Genomic DNA, 5884 nt, shown 5'->3' with positions numbered 1-5884 from the left:
CTCTTCACCGACGATTGTTTGCAAGCTTTCGAGGTTTTAAAAGAAAAATTGGTTACCGCTCCAATAATAGTCGCTCCCGATTGGAATGAAAATTTTGAACTAATGTGTGACGCGAGTGACTATGCCGTTGGAGCGGTACTTGGCCAAAGAAAGGACAAAACTTTTCATGCTATACATTATGCGAGTAAGGTTCTTAACGAGGCTCAAATAAATTATGCCACAACGGAAAAAGAACTACTCGCAATAGTGTATGCGCTAGAAAAGTTTAGGTCCTATCTTATAGGGTCTAAAGTCGTGGTGTACACCGACCACGCGGCGATTAAATATCTGCTGACCAAGCCGGATTCGAAGCAAAGGCTCATCCGTTGGATCCTCTTGTTACAAGAATTCGATGTCGAAATTAAAGACAAGAAGGGGTCGGAAAACTTGGTAGCGGATCATTTATCCCGCTTGGTGAATGTCAAGGTTACCGCATCTGAAAAGGAAATCCGGGAAGAATTTCCTGATGAAAAATTGTTTAAGGTTCAAGTTAGGCCGTGGTTTGCAGACTTTGCAAACCACAAGGCTAGTGGTTGTGTGCCGGCCGACCTAACTTCGAACCAAAAGAGGAAGTTCCTTTCGGATGCGAAGTATTATGTTTGGGATGACCCATACTTGTTTAAGTTGGGTAGCGATAACCTGTTAAGGAGATGCGTAACTGGTGATGAAGCCCAGAGCATCCTTTGGCATTGTCACAACTCGCCTTATGGCGGACATTATAATGGGGTTAGAACGGCCACAAAAATTCTTCAATCGGGATTTTATTGGCCAACTATTTTCAAAGACGCACATACCCATGCGCAAAGTTGTGACAGTTGCCAAAGAAGTGGTGGGATAGGTAAGAGAGATGAGATGCCTCTCCAAAATATCCAAGAAGTGGAAGTGTTCGATTGTTGGGGCATAGATTTTGTTGGACCTTTCCCACCATCTTACGGGAATGAGTACATGCTTGTAGCTGTTGATTATGTCTCTAAGTGGGTTGAGGCGATTGCCTCACCTCGGGCGGATGCCAAAACGGTGATAAAATTTTTAAAGAAAAACATCTTTTCCCGTTTTGGAACCCCCGAGTGTTGATAAGTGACGGAGGGTCACACTTTTGCAATGCACCTTTGGAAACAATTCTAAAACATTATGGTGTGTCGCATAGGGTGACAACTCCGTACCACCCTCAGGCTAACGGGCAAGCGGAGGTCTCTAATCGAGAGATTAAGAGAATCCTAGAAAAAACCGTGTCTAATTCTAAAAAAGAGTGGTCCCAAAAATTGGACGAAGCATTATGGGCCTACCGTACGGCCTTTAAAGCTCCAATTGGCCTAACTCCGTTTCAATTGGTATTTGGTAAAACTTGCCATTTGCCGGTTGAATTGGAGCACAAGGCCTTGTGGGCCCTAAAATTTCTAAATTTTGAACATGAGTTGGCCGGTAACAAAAGGAAAGTACAACTACTTGAGTTGGAGGAGATGCGCAATGCCGCATACCACTCAAGTTGGTTGTACAAGGAAAAAGCAAAGAAGTATCATGACAAGAAGATCCGTACCAAAGAATTTGTGCCCGGACAATTGGTCCTATTGTTCAACTCCCGGTTGAAGTTGTTTCCCGGGAAGTTGAAATCGAAATGGTCCGGGCCATTTCGGGTGAAAGAAGTAAAAGAGTACGGGGCCATTATCATTGAAGACATGGACGAGAAAGACAGTTGGACCGTGAACGGCCAACGATTGAAAGTGTATCTCGGCGGTCATGTGGATCGCGAGAGTTGTGCTCAGCCGCTCGATGCTCCCCTGTAAGCATCGCACCGTCGAGCTTAGCCGACGTTAAACAAGCGCTAGTTGGGAGGCACCCCAACATTGTAAGTATTTATTGTTTTATGTATCATGTTGAATTCTGTTACAGTGTGCGAAACAAGGCTAGATGACTTGCAAGTGCTGCATTTGCAAATGCATTTGCTGTCATGCTCGCTTGCAGCTCGCTAGGCGAGGCAGAAGCGAGCATGCTCGCAAGCTGCTCGCTAGGCGAGGCAGCAGCGAGCGCTGCAGTACTGTTTTCTATTTAAACACTTCAGCAGAGCCATTTTGCCCTACCTTCAAAAATTTGTCTGAACGGCTCTGCTGAGGATTTCGTGCGTGGTTTCTCAAACTCCCTCTGTTGCATCTTTATCACCGACACGTGCTTCTTTCGCCAATTGCAAACTCTCCCCACTTCTCTTTTCCAAATCCGTTTACCAAAGGTTTGCCCCACTTCTTTTTCTTTTTGTTTACTCTTAAATTCCAAATATGCATAGCAAATAGGATAAATTTGGTATGGGAAACATGGAGGTTGCATGAGATATTGTGGAGTTTGCAATGTTAGGTCGTTTAGGTTTTCAAATTGGGGATTTCATCTATTTTAGGTTTTGCATGCAATTAGCCAATCCCCAATAGCATAGAACGACTCATTGTCATTAGAAATCATTAGGTTCTGTGTAGGAACCATAGAGTACGGGTATTGGGAGAAACATCCTTGAAAATGCAGAAAATCCCAAAACCCGTAAGGTTCGCTAGCAGCTCGCTAGGCGACCGTTCGCTGCAACTTCGCTAGGCGAAGCAGCAGCGAACATGACAGTATTTTGAATTTTGTTTTAATGGCTAATCTGTTTGTTGGTGTGTATTGTTTCTTTGTATATTTTGCAGAATGGAGTCTAGATCTGGAGCTGGTAAGAAGAGAAAAGGAGATGCAACTACTTCCAGGACCGTGCCGATTCAATTCGACCACGACAAGTTTGTAGGCCCGAAACAAGCGGCGCGTTACATCGCTTTGGAGAAGCGAAAAATCCTTCCTGAGAGGCGTTTTCTGATCAACCCGCAGGGCACTTACCGAACTTTCGCCGGGTTGATAGACGCCAAGAAGTGGGATAGGTTGATAAGTCCCTTGGAGCATTATGACATTGGTACAGTGCGGGAGTTTTATGCTAACGCACTGCCCGACGACGACGAGCCCTTCACTTGGGTTTCTAGAGTTGCCGGGCGTACTATTCCTTTTGACCGGGATGCGATCAACAGAATCCTAGGGGAACCGCTCCAGCTGGGAGCTGATCAAAGAGACCAGTACCACACCGACCTCAGACTTCATCGAGACGTCGCTGCCATTACCACCGACCTGCTTTTGGCTGGGAGATCGGTTGAGTCGAACCCATCTGGGGTTCCTGTGAGATATCACCGGGAGGACATGACTCCCATGGCTCAGCTGATTCTACTTCTGGTTTTAACCAACATCCAACCCAAATCACACACCTCTACTGTGCCGATCCCCGTGGCACATTTAGTCCATTCCATCCTCACTAATGTTGAGATTGATGTGGCGAGGATAATCGCCAATGAGCTGAAGACTGTGGTTGAGAGTGGGCTGAAATCGGGGGCTCGTGTGAATTGCCCACTGGCCTTCCCGTGTTTGATTATGAGCTTATGTATTCAGGCTAGGGTCCGGCTTCCGTCTCGTGGACAGGTTAGAATCCCGGCACCAATTGATGATCGGTATGTAGCTAAGTATTGTAGAGCTAAGACTACCGCTGGCAGTGCGGCCTCGGGAAGTACTCGGGCTGCTGATGGTCCTAGTGCTTCTTCTCCCGGACTTGATCCGTACCTGAGGGCTGTTTGTGACTACAGTTTTGAGTGGATGGCAGCATCCCAAAGAGCTATGATTGACATGCACAACAGTATGCAGAGGTTGGAGCTGCAAGGTAATGACCCCTCCGGTGCTCGAGCATTGTTAGCGCGTGAGCAGTTTATGCTCAACGCTAATTGGCCTGTGGACAGGCCAGTCTATGGTGAGGGGGAGGGAGCTGAAGCTGATGATGAGGATATTGATGATGAGGCTACCGGTTCTGAAGCCGGTAGTGAAGAGGAGTCTTGAGCCCTTTGTGGGTTAAGTTTTTGAGTATTTGTATTTCAGTTTTTATTATGTCATTTTTATTTGTACTTTCGAATTTTGTATTTTGACCATGGGTTGTACTATTGGGGTGTTTTGTCCCCCACGAACAAAATTTTATTTTTCAGTTAATGTTATTTATGTTTGTTGTTAATTTTGTGTGTTTAATAAATTTTTGGTTGAATGAGTGGCAAACCCTTCTAGATTGGTTGCTCCTCAAGAAGTACCCAATGAAGGTGCATCCGAGCTTGGATGGCAATGATAAGAATAACAAGTGAATGAAGCTAAGGTACATGGTTACCGTCGGCTAGAATTTTAGAATGCATTAGGAACTTTACTCTTTTTGGTAAATTGAATATTGTCTTTGTGCAACATAATTGAATGAATGTTTCATCTAGAACCTAAAACCACAAAGTGTGAGGAAACCTCCATTGTTCACTTAAATGCTGGATTCTAATAAGTTTTGTTGATTCATGTGATTCATTATTTGTCTGTTATTATTGTGAAATTGTGGAAGCAATTAGAAATGATCAAGGCACTTGTTTTCTTTCGAGCACAACTACATCCAAAAACAACTTACCTGTGAGCAGAGAGAGTATTTGTTAACCCCTTTGAGCCTAAACAGTTGAATCTCGGCTTGAAATAAAGCGAGATCTCAAAAATCTTTTTTTTTACAACCCGGAAAATATTGATTATTGTTCTTTTGCCGTAAAAAGGTAAGAGCATTCACTTAGGGTGTGGAAGAAATAAGTTGGGGAGAACGAAAAAGAATTGGTAAGCACCACAACTCTTGAAAAAGAAAAGAAAACCGAGCAAGCATAGAAAAATATATGTATAGAAAATATAGAAAAGAAACATCTGTTTTGTACATTTGATGTGAAAGAAATGAACAAAAATATAAAGAATGAAAATGAATGCTTGCTTGGAAGAAAAATAGTGAAAAATAAGAGTTGAGTTGTGGAATATGTGTTGTGAAGGTTACAAATAAGAAACAGATGAAACAAGTCGAGTAGTGTGAATAATACTGTGAATGTCTCTTTTGCATCGGCACTTTCGTTTCAATGGCCTTAGAAATGACCCTTGTTTGTTAACCTGACCAAGCTTCAACCGAAAAGCCCTTAGTGATCTTTATGCTTCCACAGTACCATTTTTAATTGATTAGACATTGTATGAATCTGTTTGATTTCTTCATTATTTGTTAGAGAGCGAGATTAGTCCCGCGGTTGCAAACGCGCAAAATCTTCATTCCTGATTCGAAGAGGAGAGATAGGATGATTCATTCAGAAGAGTATTGTTGTAGATAGATAAATATTTTGCATTGCTATTTAAGTTTAAGTTCCTAGGTATTATTTTATTCAAACCGTTGGGAACTTGTATATGCGAATTTCGCTTGTGTTTGAGCCGTTTATCCAACTTCGGAGAAACCGTTTCTTTATGCAAATCCTCTTGTCTTTCAAGAGGCATACTTTGCTTGAGGACAAGCAAGAATCTAGTTGGGGAGAGTTGTTAGATGCCCAAAAGTGCTTATTTGAGCTATCATATGTGGGCATCTTTCACTCTTTTGCCTTGCTAAAATTGTCAAAATCACATTTATTTTACATGGAATGCGTTACATTGATAAACAAGCTTGGTGCCTTTGATGTGTTTGTTATTGTGCAGGAAAGGCATGAATTAATTGATAATAAAGACACAAGAGAATTGGCAAAGGAACCAAAGCAAAGGAGCATTTCATCTGCCTGCTCGCTAGGCGAGGCTGTGGCGAAGAATGGGTTCGCTAGGCGAGCTCCTGGCGAACAGCTCCAGTAAATTAGCAAATTAATTCGCTAGGCGAGCTCATGGCGAAGTCTGCAGCGAATTCATTCTGTTTTGGTGAAAAAGTGCAGCCAGCACTCACTCGCTAGGCGAGGCTCTAGCGAGTCCCCAGCGAGCATTCCAGTAGCAAAAC

Source organism: Lathyrus oleraceus, chromosome 7 (genome assembly GCF_024323335.1).
Source record: "Lathyrus oleraceus cultivar Zhongwan6 chromosome 7, CAAS_Psat_ZW6_1.0, whole genome shotgun sequence".
NCBI classification, from domain to species: domain Eukaryota; kingdom Viridiplantae; phylum Streptophyta; class Magnoliopsida; order Fabales; family Fabaceae; genus Lathyrus; species Lathyrus oleraceus.
The sequence above is the reverse complement of the archived record's forward strand: the minus strand, read 5'-3'. Positions refer to the sequence as shown.